This window comes from Desmodus rotundus, chromosome 7 (assembly GCF_022682495.2).
Source record: "Desmodus rotundus isolate HL8 chromosome 7, HLdesRot8A.1, whole genome shotgun sequence".
Lineage (NCBI taxonomy): Eukaryota > Metazoa > Chordata > Mammalia > Chiroptera > Phyllostomidae > Desmodus > Desmodus rotundus.
In genome coordinates this window covers 107138246-107156309 of record NC_071393.1, presented here as the reverse complement: position 1 = coordinate 107156309, position 18064 = coordinate 107138246, and the positions used below count along the sequence as shown (strand labels likewise).

The 18064-nt window shown below is 40.6% G+C and overlaps 1 long non-coding RNA gene across 1 annotated transcript; it reads right to left on the bottom strand.

Moving 5' to 3' along the window:
• Nucleotides 1-224: 224 nt before the first annotated feature.
• LOC123480534 (uncharacterized) lies at nucleotides 225-16339 on the bottom strand. The gene is made up of 4 exons (XR_006656581.3): nucleotides 16110-16339; nucleotides 14900-15020; nucleotides 6265-6380; nucleotides 225-6152 (listed from the first exon to the last, which is right to left on the bottom strand). It is a non-coding gene; the product is annotated as an uncharacterized lncRNA (long non-coding RNA).
• Nucleotides 16340-18064: the final 1725 nt, after the last annotated feature.

Below are 18064 nucleotides of genomic sequence, written 5' to 3'. Positions count from 1 at the left end.
GTTCCTGACCCCCTCCCCTACTTAATAAAGGCACCCGTGGTTCACCAGAAATAAAATTTTATTAATAACATGTCAAATATGTTTTAAAATACAGTTACCTTTCTCCTTCCTCTCAGTTTAAAAAACAATCCAATAAAAACTCTAAATCATGAACCAAATATTTTTAAATGTTAAAAAGACATATGTTAGATTATGTAACAGATACACATTTTTCCAAATAAATGTTGTAGAACACCATCTGCTTGATATTTGAGTGCATTTTCACAGAACTAAATTTCCTCTTTCCTCCCTTTGTTAATGGTCTATGACAAATTTATGACACCATAGTTCACATAGCTATACCAACAATTTATGACCGGAGGAGAGCCTGACAAAAATCACTGGGCATGCTCAAATTGGACAATTTTTGTGACACTCTCATTTACACCGATGCGCGACCCCTCACTCGGATGCTGACGACTAAAGAGAAACAGGGTGTCCGTAGCAAGGGGAGGGTCCCTCGTGGAATAAAGCTCAAGAAAGAGTTCAAAGCAAGAAGTCGAAGATCCATATGCCATTTTTCAGCTCAGGTTTACCAAATTCTTCAGGCTGTGCCGTCACTCATGAGTCTGAGTTTAATAGAGGATGCTTTTATAAGATTTTCTCAGGTTTGGCCAAGAAAAAAAAGTACCGAATTCCTGTTAACTGTGAACAACATTTCCTCTTTGCCCTCGTGTTACTAAATGGCGCTCCCTTAAATGGGTATAATCCAGGGGGAATCAAGAAAAGAAATTTCCCATGTGTCATTTCTTGACTGATAAGAACAATACATGGCTGCATCCATGTTCCTTTTTTGGCTCCTTGATGTAGATTAATTTTATAAGGAAAATAGCCTTCTATGTGTTTGACTATACAAAATATTCTCATATTTGTGGCCAATTTGGAAAACCGGTTGATGATATTTACTTTTACCTTGCATTTCTTTATAGAAAACAGACATGGATACACAGTCTTTGGAAACAGAAAGAGTATATATCGGCTGGAGGGTATATATTCGGGCCCTCAGAGCGATGTACAGCCTTACTCCTCAAAGTGCGGCCGGCGCGCCAGCAGCGCTCACGTCACGGGGGAAACGAGAAAAGCAGACTCTGGGGCCCCACCCCGGACCTGCTAAATGGATTCTGTGCTTGAACAAGATCTCCAGGATTTCTCTGCACAAAGGACTTGAGAAGAGCTAATGCACAGGAATGTTCTTCTTCTACCCAACTGTGACTTATCCTTGGGAGCAGCTGCAACTACTTTAATGGGGAAATTTTGCTCAAAATGTTCAACTACAAATGAATCAACTTCCAGACATGGTCCCACTTAATAAAGAAACAGAAAACCTGAAACATGTCACATGCCAATGTATAGTACTAGAGTTTGAGAATGGGAAAATGTAAGTCCAAATGCCATGTATTACATAAATATTCATACTCTGTTTGAATTAATTACACAGTCTTCCATTGTTTCCAACCTAAAGTTTTTTTCTTTAGCAAAAATATACACAATGGATAACTAATACATCAAACTCCAGAAACATAAAAATTACCTTAACAGACAATTATTTAATGGCTAAGCACAACAGTTTTAAAAAGAATTGTATCAAGAAACTGTGATGAATTCTAGTCTGATACACTCTGGAAACCCTTTTCCAAAGGAGTTCCACCAGTACAGCAAATTGTTGCTTTCCTACCAGTAACTTTGAGCAAATCAGTAGCGATGCTATGGGGCAGGGAGAGAGTGAAGGACTAGAAACTTCCATTTACAGCAAAGACTGGAGGTTGGGCTGTGATTCACAGAAGAAGCCAGTGGTAGAGAGGAGGATGGCTCCAGTAGCAGGCGTTGAGACAGCCTGGGGTTCATTTAAGCTATTCACCAGCACAAGACACATTAAGAATGCTGGCCTTTTAACCCTGAACACAGTATATACAATTCTCAGGCTGTGATTCCCCAATTCTGCCTCTCCGTCAAGACTCTCCTTGACATTAATATTAACCTGATTTCCCTTGTTAAAAAAAAATGAAAGCCACAGAAGTCAGAGGAGAAGGAATTGGTCTGTATTCACATTTGTTTCCCTACCTCCCCTATGACCTCTTGTGTCCTAGGGATGAGCTAAGGTCAGCCATGCTTTCCCACTTCAACAGTGGTTTTCTACTATACCTCCAAGGATAAAATAGGCTACAAAGCAGAACATACGTTCCTTCTCTAAGATCTGAGTTAGTAGACCTTCCCTCCTCACTGAGCCACAAATGCCCTTGGAGACATATGCTTGAGAACCATCCCACAGTTTGGAAAAGAGAAATGCAGCTACTACTCCTAGTAGAGTTCTTACCTTTTAAATCAAGCCAAACGTCGCTGAGGTCTTCCCTCATCGGCAAACAGCTTAAGCAATGAAACTACGCACATTCATCTCCCTACCCCCAACCCTGGCACAGTTCCTGGCTCGTAGTAGTTACTCAATTAATAGTGAAGGATTGCACTTATTTTCAAGTCCTCTAGTACTAGAATTTATTAAGTCTAGGGATGTACATTGGAATCTGATCATACAGTTGAGCTTGCCCATGTATACACTGGCTTGTCATTTAGTCTTTCTCCCAACTTCACTTCCATTTTTCCTTTTCTCATCTACCCAGGAGCTCAGTGTCAGGGATGTTTCACAGTAATACCACATTTCAAATGATACATTTACTGAACAGAATCTAACCGTATGCATCATCTGGGAAGGAAAGAAAGGATCATGAAAATGATTCTTTCAAAGGATCCTGACATCCACAATTTCAAAGGAAATGAAATTGTGGATATCAGGTTTTAGGTGTATAACAGACAAGAAAGCAAAATTGAGTATAGTAGGCAAGGAACCCCTCCCCACATGCAACAGCTTTCTCTTTCACTTACTAAACCTGTTCCTTATTTCTCTGCCCTCTTTTCCCCTTCCTCATCTCTTTTATTTTTTTTCTCCTCCCTTTTAAAAAATTTCTTCTTTTTTACTAGGTCTTCAGGCTGTTTGGGTACCCACAAGAGGGATCAACAATACCAGTGCCACTCAGATTTCCTATCCTATCTTTCTTACTCTAAGAGTGGTTCCTGTCACCAGAGAAAGGATGTCCAGGTTCAAAAACGTTGTAACTTCGTCTGCCGCCTTTCACCTCTCCCACAATGCAGCGTGTAGGGCGGGGTCGGCAGGGCCCATCTGTGCAGGGTCTCCCTCTGTGTCAGTTTGCCGTGGTAAATGAGAGCAGTTTTAATGGTTAACTCAGAAAGTCACATCATTGAAATACAAATTATTATAATTTTTTTAAAGTCAAGATAACATTAGTCAACGCATCTATGAATTTTTTATTGGAAAAGAAATTAGATGTTCTAAAAGATATTTTTTAAATAACTTGTTTTGAAATCAGCACATATTTTAAAGAAGGCATATTCACAAATACTGTTAATTTCTAAAACAGTTCCTTCTCTACTTATGAATATGTAGATCAGTGAGCTGGGTTGATGATGTCACCAAATAAAACAGACTTCACATCTCTTACTGGTTCATTGACCAAGAGTTCTTGCTTCATTTAAGATTTCTGATGTACAATAAATATTACAACTTCATCCTTCCTTGGTAATTTTTTTCTCTCCCTCTCTTTTATACTCCAAAGTATGTGCACTTCTCTCCTCAAACAATTTTAATATGTGATATTTTTGTAAGTCACATCGATTAGCCCTGGTGTGTTTTTCTTATTGACACTGTCCTAAACCAAGCCAAATGTTCTTTTCACTAAAAAATTTAAACTATTGGGGTGCTAATTCTATTTTTTAATTATATGATAGTATAATTATCCTATCAAATTTGGAGTCTCTTCAATTAATGTTCCCACTGTTTAAAAAATCTACATTGTAAAAGAACCATTCTGAGAAATAAGGTATTTTATAAGCAGTGAAATAAATTTTTTGAACTTTGTTGCCAAGGATTTTAAAATATTTATATTTGTATTTCAAAGCTATCTCACTGTTCATACCAAATTGCCTTTAAATATAACCTGTTATAATTTTTCAGTTTTTCCTAAAGCACTTTTCCTAATTTTGATTGAGCAATTAAACAGAAACCTGATACTTTTATCAATTCTAGGTCTATGTCGTCTTCAACAATGCAGGCTGATTAGCGTGCCAACATTCTCCATACGGCAAGCATCCATGTTAATCACCCCTGCGATTCATTAAAGTGAACAAGTAGTGAATGAAAACTAAAAACAAAATTCTCTTGTAGAGAAAAAGGCCTTCTTGGTTATAAGATGGCTTTAAACTAGGCAAGATACAAGGCTGACAAATCACCATATTTAAATTTGCCAAAACACATGATCACTGAAGGCCTGTCACGTCTCATTTTAAAGAAGTGCCCTTGATTATCATTGCTAAGTATACAGTGCTCCGAAAGCACCGCAGCCGGCAAATCGCTCCCAAGCCCTTTACACGGTTCTTCCGTGTCCCGTACACTCCCTGTTTTAGATTCTTGACCATCGCCGTCTATCCAGCACTCCTCTTTGGGTCTTTGGTATTTTCTTGAATATACCTTTGGCACCTAGTTTTCCCAATCTGTTTTATCAGTGAGTGACAATTATTTCAATGAAAGGGTTCATAGGACGTAACTCCAGACATTGAAATCAGACATCGCAATTGAACCTCAAAGAAAATCGTGAACCACTTCAAACAATGTCAGAAATCTCCCCAACTTGTCAAATAATTAGCTTTCAAGTTGCAAAATACAGGGACTTGTCTTAACTTTGCCACCAAAGGCATTTTGGAACATTTTGTCAAATAGGGAATGGTCGACTATGGTCCACAAATCAGTGCAAAGTTTCACCCCGGCAGCCTTAAATGCAATCTTAGACGAAGAAATAATATCATGTGGCATTTCTGTTGTTCTCCTCAATTTTTGCAGATAAGATTTTTTAAAAATTATAAACCTATTAAAAACAAAGTGTACCTGCCTACTCTTTTCCCGCACTTCACAGCCTATAAAAAATGACATCATAAATAAAATTTAAACTCTTAACTAAAGACCTACCACAATTTTTAACCACCCTTAAAACTTAGAGATAAGCCCATCGACAAGGCTATTTTATTAAATTTCACCTTTAAAGAGAAAAGTCTATCAAGACAAAAAAAATAGCAAAATGGAAAATGGATCAGTTTGGAGTAGTCTGGTTGTTACATTCAGCAGTCAAGTTGCAGAGTGTCAGCTCCATCGTGAATTGCCACTAATGCCCACAGGAGAATGGCGTCAAACAGTTATTTGGCACGATGCTTGACAAGCCAAAGCTTTTCAGCGAGAACCTGCCTCTCTCCTCATCATGTACAGAAAATTACTGTAAGTTTGTTCCACTCCGAATCCTTAGGGACAAGACGTTTTCAGTGTAATCTGCTCCTTCTCGTTGCTTTCCACTAGGAGTGGCAAAATTTGAAAATAGGGGCTTAAAATGTATAAATCTGTGTAAGATATTGAATCGGTCTCTTCCTACATACCATAGCTTTTAAAAAAAGATCTGCCTTGTAAAGCACGTACTTGCCACTTTATAGTAGATAGATGTATTTCTAATTTGACTCGGTAGTGCTAAGGACTGCTGAGTAATAACCAGAGTTCTCTCCAATCAGTTTAGCATGCATCTCATCTTTGATCTCAAGCGCACTGATTAATAGTGCCTATGTTAACATCTTCACGATAAACAGTTCAGGCATTTAGAAACAAAGTATCAATGGACTTAACAGTTACTTCAATTCATTTTATAAATAAGCAACTGAGAATTTTGCTCCAAGTGGCTGCTAGTGTAGCCCATTCCATAAATGGCATTTTCCGAAGCATAAGGCACAATATGATACGAATGCAGCTCTTCGTAATAGAGAGACTGAGAACAGCATTCCTGTACCATAAACTTCAGCCGTTTTCTTGTATCAGAATAAGCCGTCTTATAACAGGGAGCTTCTTTAAAGTATTCATAGCTCTCCTTCTCCGTCTCTAGGTGGATCTTCCTCAGCAAATTGTTAATTAACACAGACCTTCTCAAGTAGGTTTCTGGGTCTTCGAGAAACCTGAGCTTCTCCAGAGACAGTTTGAGGATGCAAGTCCTGTCCTCGGGCAATATCAGGTGCTGGAAAGCAAACGCATCATCAGATCTACGCTTTCAGAAAAATGAAAACCAGAGCTTTTTGCTATTGGTGAGAGCCATAAAAATGAAAGAATAATAACAAGTAAAGCCTTACTTTTGGAAAATACCCATGGCAATCTTGATGTAAATCTTCTTCTTCTGCATATTTTCTCTTAAAGTAGGCTACTTTCGACGTTGTTAATGTGTATGTTAATACTCTTGTTGGATAAGCTAAACAAAATAAAATAATTGGAGAAAAGTCAGATTTGGTGACAAATATTTTATAATAACAGTTCTACTTGTAAAAAGAAACTGGTGGTTGCAGAAAATAATATTCCCTCTTCATTTCGTAAGCAAGGTGGTGAAGCACTCGGTGGTGATTGTCCCGTGACGGAAAAGCCTGTCTTGCAGGCAAATACCCCGCTTCAGGCCCAAAACAGATGTTTTAAGTTACATAATTATGCCTATTTCCTTAAGCATCCACTGGAAAGTAAAATATTTACCAATCCTCTATTTAATTTCATGCGATTTAATATCAAAACATATCCAAATTTGAAGTAGATTCACAAGATGTAATGAAAAAAAGAGATGTTTTTGTTATCATTCTTTTAGTTAAACTGCCTAGTTCACAGTTAATTTAATGTCTGGGTTAATCAAATGTTGTAAAATTGGTTGGTGGCCCAATCACACTTTCTAGAAATAAGGGTGCACATCTACAGACAAACCCTGTGATATGGTCACAGGATATAACCATTCTCGTAACTCATGGCTTCACAGAGGTTAATCATCAGCAAAGGAAAGGTTTAAATAACATTCCGACTAGCAAACTTGACGTCGGTATGATATCTGAAGGTGAAAATCTTTGTTCTCTCCTTTAAAATACTGTTGCTGTTGAGGACTCCAACTTAAGGAAGGACAGTGTTCTGAAAGCAGATTTTCAGAAGAGGTGGTTTGGTTTAAGGGAGTTCCTAGTGTGTACTCTAGGTGGTGCTCATATCCCAGAAAAGAAGCAAGTTCAACCTTAAAAGCAAAAGGCAAGAAGCTTCCTAGTGAAAGCAGTGAATGAATTTAGAATACAAATTCAGTCCTCTTCAGTATTCATTCAACCTCAGAGGGCCAGACCAGGAAAAAAAGATCACATTTAGACATTGTCTCTGATACCTTTAATTCAGACCCTCAAGTATTTTTAGGTGTTGAAACCATTTGATGTACAAAAGAAGTCATTTATTAATGTGTTGGTTAATTAATTTTTGGTTAAGACATTTGATATTTTTCCTCTAACATTAAATTTTTTTAATTATAAATATTAAAAATGTGCTTTTCAAGAACCTGCCTCTCTTCTAGTTTTTCCTTCAACTCAATGACATCTGCATAATGCTTGCTGCAGCTTTGTTAGCTGGATGGTTTTTCTAAACCAGGAGGAAAAGCAGCAAAAATCACACCTAAAACACTCCAAATGTTCAGTGCCCCATGGCGGATTATAACCCAAGAGAGCCTCAAACCAGAGTGAGTATGTTTGGTAAGGACACTAAAAGTTTTAAGCCACTGGTGTGTCTGACCTAAAAAGAGAAGAATGTGGAATGATCACTCACTCTAAGCAAAGACAATAATTGCTACTATTGTATACCATCCTTGAATTCAATAAGCAAAACTCAGCTTCTACAGAATTTTACAGATTTCAAAAGGTTAGAACCAAAGGAGAACAACACTGATTGTGTTAAAGACAAAGGAAGAACGCTGACCCCAGGGGCTGTTTTTTAGTAAACTGCATTTTTAGGTGTATTTTAAATAAATTTAATCAAATAATTCGGTGAAGCTTTGGGTTATTCTGTGATGACAATTTCTATGATTGACTTCCTTTTAAATTGCTTAACTAGTCAATGCCACAGAGTTTCTGAAATGTTCAGCGAGCATCAGAACCAACCGAGGGCTCCTTAACACACAAGTGGCTGGGCCCTGCCCCCAGGGTTTCCAATTCAGTCTAGGCCAGGAGCAAAGAACGTACATTGGTAGCAAATTTCCAGGTGATGCTGACTCTGCAGGTCTGAGGGCCACATTTTTAGAGCCTCTATGTTAGATAATTAGGCAAGCTTGGTGGCAGCACTACAACAGAACAGTGAGCCAATCAGCTGATTGCCTGATCATCAAAATGCCAAGCAATTGGCTTGATGGATTTCTGTTGTTGTTGCTGTTGTGACATTGGCTATATTGGCTTAGATGCTTTGGCATCGTGAACAAAGCCAGACTGCACTTTAACTAAATAGCGAAGAAAGAATGATGTCACTTTTCGACATAAATTCCTGGGCTCACATTAAGAAGTATCAATGGCTGTTATTAGCATTACAACTGGAGAAGTCACTGATTTTTTTAAAAATAGGGGCCGATGAATTACTGTTGTGTAGCAAAGGACAAAGAAAGACTTGGAAATGAGAAGAGTAACTTTACCATAAGTAAAACATTACACATGTGTGTGTGTATCTTTAAATGTTTGTTCATTTTATTTTCCAAAACAACGCATTGTCTACAGTATTTACGACCAATTAAAAACCTTTGAATGAATGATACAAGGAAGGGCAGGTGGCAGCTTGGAGAACCAAATGTCAAATAAAGTAAGTGATGCTCCGGGAAAGATATTTTTATTTAAGAGATCAAAGCCAAAAATATATACCAAATGTCTCTAAGGTTTATAAAGATTCTGTCTGGCTGTATTCAAGCAGTCAGCCTAAGACTATGAATGTATCAGACCCTGAAAACACAGAGTAAGTTCTCAGGGGACTAGATTGTGTCTTGGCTCCATGGGCAACACACTTAGCCACTTAGTTTATTGCTCTTAAAAAACACCCCCATGGGCTGTTGAAATGCTGAAAAGCTTTCACAGCTGGTATCAGTTTGACAATTACCTCCTTGCAGGCTGTTTTGCTATTTGCAATGTTTTCAGCATCAAATTTTGGAAGATGCTTCTAGCCACTTTGAGGCTAAAATATATAGCAAACATAAGTTCCTACATCTGTTTTCTTGGCTGAACTGGAACTCAAAAATTCAGACCTGTAAATTATTATTGATCACCTGGTTCAGTCTCCAAAGTTTATAGATGAGGAAACTGTGGCCCGGAGGAGTTCAGTGATTTACAGTCTGTTGTGTGCTAAGTCTTCCAGTTTTGAAGTCAGATGAAAGTGGATTTGAATTCTAGCTCTGCTGCTTCTTAGTTGTGTGACCTTGAGAAAATTGCATCAACTCTCTACAAAGCACATTTGTAAAGTGGGGATAGAACTAATACTGGCTCATAGGACCACTGAAATCATTCAAGGCAAGTGGCTGGCACTGTGCCTGGCATACATAGTAAGTACTCGATAAATCCTAGCTCTTCTTAGTGCCAATAGAGCAGCTCTATCTCACAGAAGCTAACCCCAGCCTGGCCTCCTAGCTCCGACTCTTAAGAGTCTTTTCATCACCCTGCCTCCCAGAATCCTAGATTATAATCAGAGAATTAAAGGACTGAAAAGGAATATATCGAACAGTTACATTTAAAAAACACGACAGGTACTATAGAGGCTCCAGGCAAATATTTCTGGATGTATTGCCACTGGTCATACATTTGGGGTAAAGGAAATGTTTTTGAAACATTCAGACAGTCATTTGGAGAGTTAAAGTTACTGTGAATATCCAAAGAACTTTGCCTGTTATAATCCAGTAAATGTGAGTAAATCTGTTTCTACAAGTCTCCAGCAACTAAAAAGGCAAACTCAACCCAGCCTGTAATTCAAATAAAGCTGCCGAAATAAACAAGAAAAAGTAAAATGACTTTGTTTTCATACACAGTGTCCTGAGCTCTGAGAATAGTATCTAAATCATGAAACTGAATTAGGCTGAGCCTCAATTTATCTCTGAAGGTAACATAGCTAATGTTGGCTTTTATATTAAAATTGTTTTTAATGCTATACCCTCTGGGCACACAAAATCTCTCCACGGAGCTCAGTGGATTTCATAGTGTAAAACTTCATACAGCAACAAACTGAGTCACAGAACAGAATGACCGTCCCTGTCATCAGAGCTCTGGCAGTACAATTTATACGTATTTCTTTAAATAAATGTTTAAAATGTAATTACAAACGATTGCTCAAACGTTCTTTCTTATTGTTCTGCTTCTGCCTCCAGAAAACTGAAACCCTGTTATCGCACAAGTGATTTCATTTGGTACACGGCCCAGGGCAGTACATTAAGGAAAGATCATCAGCAAATTAATTTACAAACACTTTGAGAGAACAGACAATAATAAAAGAACAACTCCTGTCATCGGAGCCCATCCTTTTGTCCGGGGCTGTGAAAAGCCTGAGAGATCAGGAAGAACTGGCGAGTTTAACACGTGAATTTTGGGAAGGTTTTCATTTGCCTTCACTCAGTACACTGCAGAACCAGCATCGTGACCATCCCACTAGAGGTGTGCATCTGCAGCCACAGACAAAAGAACATCCAATCAGTGGGGAGAATAAGGTGGGTCCTCGTCCGAGAGCAGTAACTGACTCGCGTTATAAACAACTCATGGGTTTCAGCTTCCAGTCTTTCACTGACTTCCCTTTGAATGGTGTTAGCTTGGCAGGAGCCTTAAACAGTACGTCTCTACCCATCTAAATAACGCTTTGCTGGTGGCAAAGCTATCAGCCATCCTTCTTTAAGGGCCATGATCACTGTTGTTGAGAAAGAGCTACCCCATCTGTCACTGTTAGCCACATTCTGTAATCTTGCTGCATGGCTTAAAATACATACTTCAGCTTGACTTTCCAGTGCCGTCCCTTCGCACTAGTTCAAGTCCCAGCTCTACAATTTGTTTGCTCAGTGACTTTGGACAAAGTGTTTAACCTCAAAGAGCCTGAGATTCCCCATCAATGAAATATCAAACCCACTGACTTGTATGCAAAATAAATGAGATGATGTTTTAAAAGCACATAGTCAGTGCCTGTCACATATCCACATATTTTCTGCTCAATGAATGTTAGGTATCATTATTGCCGTGCCCTCATTTTTGAAATCACACATATACTCTACTCAGCAGCACTGTGGTATATATGGGACATTTGCTGTCCCTTTAGTGTTAAGCACAGGTTGCATGAGACATTCGCGAGTGTATTCAAGAAGGCAGACGGATGCAACACCCAAGGCTGGAATGCTGGGCCCTCTGTAGACCCTTAGTTTTGTTGATTATTTCGCAGTAGTTCCTCAACCTCCCTCCTAAGCCTTTGCCTGGCATGTTTCTGGGAACTATGTTTTAGAGGAGCAGACCTCGGTGCCAGTTTTAAGTTCTGCGTCAAAGAAACAGTCTGTTTCTTCACATTTGTCATCTACCCCAAGCACAAGACTGACTCTACCGACAGCTGTAATTGCCAACAAGTTGCAGCTCCTGGAAAACTTTCTGAGGAACTTTCATTGGGATACTGACGGCCATTGCGTTAGAAGGGCTTCTCAAGGGACCAGCAGCACTTCGGAGAGCCCCAGTGTCGGCACGGAATATTAAATGAGACGCCACCAATTCCACATGTCTGTCTTGTGCCACTGGTGATGGCCTCGGAACCGAAGACAAGAGCATGAAATGGGACATGACAAGCCAGTCGTCGTGAAGTTACGTTAGATGCTGCACTGAAGGCTAACTTCTGCCCTGACCCGGCCCTAGTGATGAGAGATACCAAGTGCTGGGGGCTTCGTGGTAAATTTTGAGTCACCACCCCTCAGAAGTGCATTCCTTGTTTTAAAGATGATGCTCCTTTTCACTCCACCTTTCACTCAGGAAAGTGGAAATAAGAAAGGAAGTTAGCACAGCAATCATAAAGCTATGTACAGATTCCAAGAAATATCTTATCAGTAACGTCTAGGGAGAGACTGTAAGTGCCTTAGACACCCAGGTCTTTTGCTCAGAGAGGGAGGTTGTAATCCCTTATATTTACATAGGGAGCAGTGGTCTTTTGAAAAAGTACCTGCTCTATTATCGTCCACATTGTCTTCCCCTTTGGTACCACCCTCAGGTTTGGGCATATCACCAAAAACAGTTAGCCAGGTGCCCCAAAACGTTTGTAGAAAGACATAAGATGTAACGATTCCTTAACAACTTTACCCACTAGGAATATGTAACAAGTTGCTCTGGAGTGAGGTGATTCTCTGCCCTCGCTTATATGGTGGCTGATTGTGTCACAACCTGTAGTTGCTTCAGTGACAACATGTTCTTCATTCACAGGGTGCCTGTCTTCTGAGGAGCTGAAGGTGCTTCATTAAACTGCACTGCGCTCAAGCCCAAGCACTCCACCTCAGTTAATGAACAGTGGTCTATCTCCCATGTTACGTGTAGAGAAACTGAGCCACGAAGCGGTAAACACGTGGCACGTGGGACAGAATTGAGTCTAGGCTCCTGAGTCCTGACTCTCTTTGCAGTATCCCCAACTTTTCCTAATATTCTCACCCATTCTCCCTTTTGATAAACATTTTCAAAACAATATGTAAGACTCTTCCACACCACCACAGATTCCTCCCCTTCCAAACATCACTGATATTTAGAAGACACTTGGATTTTTACCTACCAAGACTTTTTGTTGCACTTTCCATTCTATAACTTATAATATGGAAAGTTTTTAACTTCTAAATATAAAGCTATATTCCAATACTGAACCTAACCCCAGCCCACCCTTAGCGCTTTTCATTAACAGCCTCCCGCCACCTCACTGAGAATCATGGCGGTAGACCAGATGGCTCTGTGCCTAGCCTATTTGTATAAACTTAATCAGAAAAAAATAAGAATAATCATGTGAGACTAAAACAGAGATACACCAAAGGAATATAATGATACTATTTAGACAGGCAGCTTATGAAAAATAAGATGTGGGGAAGGGGAGCTTGACAAGGAACAGCTTCCCCTAAACACAAACATGTGCTTCTTCCTCAGTATGCATGCCTCTGCTTCTGAAATTATTTTAATTTTAGCTTTTTCTGGGTTTTTAAAGCATATTTCTTTGACATATAGAGCAATGGGAATTGGTCACGTCTTAGCCTTGGAGCTGCCGTTGGGAAGCTGGTGTGTGACAGCTACAGCCCGCTGGCGGGGTCCTCAGTGGAGAGCCCAGGTGTGCAGGCGAGATGCCTGGTGCCTTCATCAAACCTTTCAACTTTCCTCCACATTTCAAAGCTTCTGAATCCCATGAAAATATCATGACATAACATTGAGCGTGGAGTGTTCATAAACACTTAAAAACTTCCCACCAGAGTTGGAAAAACTGAAATTAGGACTTGGTTTCAGGTTGAACCTGACCGACCTCAGCTTTATCTAAGAGCCTCATAGAGCAGATGCAGCCCCTCTGTATAACCCGTGATATGCTCACCCACTGCCGGTATTCCCGTTGGTGAGGGTGACTACATCCTTAACAATAAATTGGTGGGATTTTTTTCACCCTCTAACTTAGGATCCACCAATTTCTCTAGGATTCAATGCTTATACTATAATAGTACTGTTTGATTTATTTTTATTTATTTAAAGCTAAATACCATGATAACATTTTCTCGTGAATGATTTTAAACATATCTGTTCACCGAAAGTGCACAATGTATTCTGCATATTATACATTCAAGACAAAATCAAAATGAAAATTTAAGAACCTCTTGCACTTGACCTTTTTGATTATGTCAGTGGTCTTCATGAAAGGGCAGACTCATTCACGTAATTAAAGGGCACTGAATGACTTTAAACTGCTACACATATTACATAAGGAAGAGGAGGCGTATAAACTACTGAAATACAAGACACATGTACATGAAACAATGCTGTGGCTGCTTCACTCAAACTCCTCAGATTGATAGCTTACTAGCTCTCTATATACATCTGAAGGCAGGTAACAGTAAATCCTTCTGGTCTCCTTGGACTTGTTTCTCACCATAAAGTATAGAAATTATGGTGGAGGAAGAGAAGAGGGTGGGCAGTGGTAAAAGCTAATTGCAACCGACATTTTTCGGTTCAAATGGTCATCTTTAATGCTTAAAATTATTAAACCACAGATATTTCAATGACTATGGAAACCAGTATGTTTAAAGTCTCATGATATTCATAAACACTGTATTAATATAACTAATATAATATTGTATACCAACTACATTAAACAAATAAAAAACATTATACAACAACCAGAACAGAATACATTTTCAAATAGGTTTCTGATAAAGTTGTTCAATTATTTATTTTTACAAAGGGAAGTAAGGAAAGAGAAGAAATACAGCATGGTATATTTTCATGAATTTGATTGTGATTTTCTAGGCTGGTTACCCACAGGAAGTGCACACGGATAGCTCAGTACATGTGAAAGTTACACAGTGCTGGAGGGCTGAACACATTAAAAGGCTGCATTCAGTCTTGAAAATCATTTTAAATGTTTAATACGGATGGGTTCATATAATCATGACCTTAATGTAAATTAAATTTGAAACATCACCACGGTCTCTTTTTGCAACTCAGAGTACTCTTCTTCTCCCTCATTCAGACATGCACCGGTGTGCTGATAGGGCTTCCACTTGGCTTGTTCCCTGAGCCAGGCTACCTAATTTGGCCCACCCTATTCACTTGGGTCTAGGAGAGGAAGATCTGCCAGCCCACAAATGTCCTTTCTACAGAAACCTCTATTGACTTCTACCCAGCAACCATCCATATAAACAACTCCTTATATTGATCTTGTAAGTTATGGCAATGCTACATTAGCATCTATTTCTTTCAAGCTAGTGATTACCTGGTAATGCTGAATCAATCTGAAAAGTGTATTTCTAGGACAGCTTCAGAAAATCTGGTGAGAGCTCCCCTTTGCACAGCGAGCATTTCTCAAAGCCTCCGGCTCAGCAATGAATGGCTACCTGAGATTTTGAAACAAGGAGACAAACACAAGTAACAGGGGAAGGGTCAGGACGGCTCTGACCCAAGCTGGTTAACAAGTCGGCAGAAAGCATTTGGTAGGAGGACAGAGATGTTTCAGGTGGGGTTGATCTGGACCATATAGATAAACACATCAACCTTTGAATAACAGAATTAAATAATCTTCTCTAGATTTAATTTCAAATATGAGGAATCTTAATTATCTTAAGAAATTTGGAAATAACTGATTAATTGATCTTCCCAGTTATTTACTGGGAGATTATCAGTAGGTTGATGTTTTCAAGAAATCAGAGTCAGAGATACATAATTTGTTTTTAAATGCCAGGTTTTGTATAATTTCAGAAAATATTCTCTCTAAAGTAACAATCCAGCAGTTAACTCAAAACACACTTAACTTAATCATTCTCTGGAATACACACTATTTCTCACAGGATTTGAAACAACCAAATAGTACTTTTCTTTAAAGGGCCATGTTTAACTGCACCTTTTCTACACGGATGTAGGCTTACAGATCTCATCATCTTCTATATTTAGAGAAGTGAGCTTTCCAAGGGAAGACAGGCAGCCAATGAGGAAGATCCCATCAAAAGAGAGGTGAGTTACTATGGTTACTTTTCAGGAGGTTGAGGAACAGTGAAGGGCTGCTCTCGGCCAAATGGACCCTTTCCAGAGCAGGACCTAAAAAGATGTGGCTCTCCATACGTGTTGATTCAATTAGTCAAGACTGCACGATGTCACTCTAGCCGTAACCACAGGCTTTCTCTGGGCGATTGTTGCTTCCAGCTCTCCTAACCTGCATGCATAGGCTTCAAAGTCAAAGGAAAAACAAGAGCTGAAAACTTCCGAACAAAAACCTAACAGCCACAGGCTGGGAAATCCTCAAGAACCGATTCCAAGATTTTTTTTTTTTTTTAAATATCAAGTCAGGTTATTTGGGGCCACCAGCTGACCACTTTTCAATGGCTGGGGGCAGGGTGGGATCTCCAAACACACTCCTACCCTCACCCTCAATGGAAGGGACCCTTCTGAGCCTCCAAGGAAGGCACCTGGCTGGAGGAGTCCACACCTACCTTGCCAGCTGGGTCCATTCACCAGGAGATAGGCGCATGCACTTAATTCGTAAAGGCGCGGAGTTCAGTGCTCCCTCCTGCTTTTGCGTCGCTGTCACTCTTCAGACAGGGCGCTGACAGCGACAGTGGCTGGTGGCGGCAGCGCGACAGCGACAGGGGCAGCGGCAGCGGCAGCGGCAGCAGCGGCAGCAGCGGCAACTGCAGCACTGCCGGGAGCCCAGGCTGCTGCAGATCGGTCCCTCCAGTCTCTGAAGCGCCTCTCGCTCTAGTTCGGAACGCTAGGAGGGAGCGCAGCTGTTCTCCGCTCGCATTGGACCAGAGGGAGCAGATGTTACCCGGTTGCTAGGAGTGTTGCTAGGAGGCGATGACGCCCCTCCAACAGCTCAGGCGCAACTTTCCTGTAGATCTAGTGCACTGGCGGAGGCTGCTAGAAGCAAGGTTTGAGAGCAGGGACCGCGGTAGGTCAGCTGAAAAGAGTCCCCAAATAGGGGGGGTCCTGTTGTCGACTCACTTGGGTCCAGAGCAGGGGACCTGGAGGGGGTGAGCGCCGCAGCTTCCCTGGCCAGGATGCTTCTGGCCAGGCTCCTGCAGGCTTGGGCAGGTGATGGGAGGCATATGTGAGCCTCCCAAGGCTGGGTCATTCTCTGTAGGCCCTAGGTGGGTGTTGCCTGTGGGGGGTCGTGTTTGGGGACTGGAGTGGGACAGCACTTTCAGCGACTGAGGAAGCAGCAGGACTTGGTCAGTGCTTTTTAGACACAGAATTCCACTAGGATGTTCTAGTGCCCTGGGGAAGGCAGGTCGCTGGCAAGGGGGGAGGTAGAGGAGCTGTACAGGTGAGGCCTGCAGGGTGAAGAGCGTAAGATCTTCTGCCTTCTGGGACTCTTTTCCCCAGAGTGTTCCTGGTGGTGTCTGCAGGTTTGAGCAGTTGATACATTTTAAAGAGGGAAACAATAACTAATCCATGAAAATCAGACCAGTCTAACTCCTTTAATGCTGTCTGTGGCTGACTACTGTCATGGTATCAAAGATCTCAGAAAAATGTCTCCCATGGTCTAAAAGACTTCCTTTACACAGTGAGAAAGTCTTCATTTTCATCCCACAGCTAATTAAAGCCTCGGGCTAATAGGTAAACTTCTTAAAAACAAAAATACACACACAAAAAAGGTGCTTTTCACAAAGAAGATGAAATTTATCTTCCTTTATTCAATTTATTCATGTTTCAGTCATTTATACTTTAGTATAAATTCACTCAAAAGATGATCCCTGATATCTCATTCAGGCTATATCTTTATTATCTACCATTAATTTTTGTGGTTATTATTGTGGTTCTTGGGTGGAGAGGATAATGAGAACATCAAAGTGGGCAAATTTGGGTAGCCAATGAGCCAAATTAAAGGCAGGAAAATGACAAATCTAGCAGAAACATTTTGCCCAAAGCTTTGTCCTCAGAGGGGGACTGTCACTGAAGATGGAGATACACCACTTCCTTGGTTCCCTATAGGGTCAGACCAGGGCCTGGAAGAAGGCAGCACCACTGGGAATCAATTAAAATGAAAAGTTACTGTCTCTGGTGCCAGAGCGGGGCTGCTGTGCAGTATCAGGTTGATTCTGGCAATGGAAGACATTCTGCAAAACTGAGGGGCTACACAAAGTGACCCCAACTCCCCTCAGAGGCTCCTAGTCCCTCAGGCACCCAGTACCAACCTAACGCTTACACCAACCTTGGAGTTGACAGTTCGTTAGCCCTAAGGCTCTCCTCTTTGCTCTTGGAGGTCTAGTCACTCCAGACTTTTTCAGTTTCTTTGAATGGGGGAGGTTCTCCTTTGTCTCAGGTATTTTGCACATGCTGTCTTTTCTTCCTTAACACACCTCCCTTAGACCTGGTTTACTCCTACTCAGCCTTCAAGTCTCTGCTTAAACACCTCTTCCTCACCACGACTTTCTTTCCCTTACAG